Raw genomic sequence first — 1883 nt, 5'->3', positions numbered from 1 at the left:
ATTAAGGAAGAACAAAGTAACTGGAACAATGTATTAAGTGTCGAGAAAGGGGAGAAGAGAAGAGAAGAGAGAGAGAGAGAGAGAGAGAGAGAGAGAAATGACATCCTATCTTCCTATTTATAAAAAATAGGATTTATTTGACCTAATGTTGAAATAAAACTAAAAAGCCCAAGCCCATAAACGATTCCACTCGATCGAGTGGTTTAAAACTACTCGATCGAGTAAACCTGAACTCAAACCACTCGACCGAGCAAAATAACTACTTGATCGAGTAATCCCTAATATGCAACTGTTCGATCGACCATATAAAGTACTCGATCGACTTATTATTTGATCTAAATCCACTCGATCGACCAATAAAGTACTCGATCGAGTGAAATATGACTCCAGCAGCTACTTGTTCGTTAGTTTTCAGCTTTGACATGTCCTTTCAGCTCCCGAAACAGCTTCACGCATCCCAAGATAGCAATATCTCCGCTCCAAATTCACTCTTCCTCCAAATGCATGCTAAACGGATGGTAAAAAGGCTTGATTTCACTGCTTTCTGGTCCATTCCTGCAAATAGAATAAAACAAACCAAATTAGCATATTCGGGGCATTTCGTAGCATAAAACTACGATAATAGCATAGAAATACGTGCATAAAAGGCCTAAAAGACTATATAAAATGCACGTATCAATAACTATACCTGATAAAGTTTGGATATTTTCCTCAACTCGAATCCTGCAGATACAAGTCACCCAAAAACTGCCTTAATCTCAAGAGATAGTCGATAGTCAAAAGAATCGACTCTAGGAACACAATGGATGTCCTATCCACGACCTGGCACCGAATGTTTTTAAACATTTAGGACTCCATTACGTTGTCACAAAAATTTGTCCTGCGAGGTATCGTTATAATGTCGCATCTGTGATCGATCAGTCAACCGGTTGACTTATGGTTCGTTGAACCCACCATCAATCGACTGCGCAATATAATAGCCAGAGTTATCTGCTCATTAAGGTGATTACGGACCAAACAAAATATAATGTAATTCAGTTCACTTTGTGGCGTTCAATGTTGTCAGTACAATCCACATGAAAAACAAAATATTATAAAAACGATGAAGTTATAAATAGTATATGAAAAAGATAATGTATCAAATCCATAATCAACTACTACAACTCAGGAACACGTTTAATTCCCATGGAAATAACGTGCCCTTCATGCTTATCAAAATTCAAAGGTTTAGTGAGAGGGTCCCCGATGTTATCATCCGAAGCTATCTTGTCAATCACTATCTCTTCTTGCTCCACGTAATCACGGATCAGGTGAGCTTTCCGATGCACATGTCTAGATTTGTTGCTAGGCTTTGGCTCCTTAGCCTGGAAGATGTCACCTCTATTGTCACAATAGATGGTGATCGGGTCATTCAAACTAGGAACTATCGTAAGTCCTTGTAAGAAGTGACGCATCCATATTGTTTCCTTATCTGCTTCCGAAGCGGCATAGTACTCGGATTCAGTGGTAGAATCTTCTACAACACTCTGTTTGGAACTCTTCCAGCTGACCGCAACACCATTAAGAGTGAAGACGAACCCGGACTGAGATTTTGAGTCATCTCGATCCGTTTGGAAGCTAGCATCTGCGTGCATCGATTGCGCATAGCTTAGTATCGCCTCCATAAGTCAATACCTATCCTTAGTCCTCCGTAGGTACTTGAGGATATTTTTAACACTATCCGGTGTGTTTCACCTTGATTTTTTGTATCGACTCGTCATACTCAATGCATATGCCAGGTCTGGACATGTGCATATCATGGCATACATGATTGATCCTATTGCAGATGCATAAGGAACACGACTCATGCGCTCAATCCCTTCAGGCATCGTGGGTGACTGAGA

This window comes from Silene latifolia, chromosome Y (assembly GCF_048544455.1).
Source record: "Silene latifolia isolate original U9 population chromosome Y, ASM4854445v1, whole genome shotgun sequence".
NCBI classification, from domain to species: Eukaryota; Viridiplantae; Streptophyta; class Magnoliopsida; order Caryophyllales; family Caryophyllaceae; genus Silene; species Silene latifolia.
The sequence above is the reverse complement of the archived record's forward strand: the minus strand, read 5'-3'. Positions refer to the sequence as shown.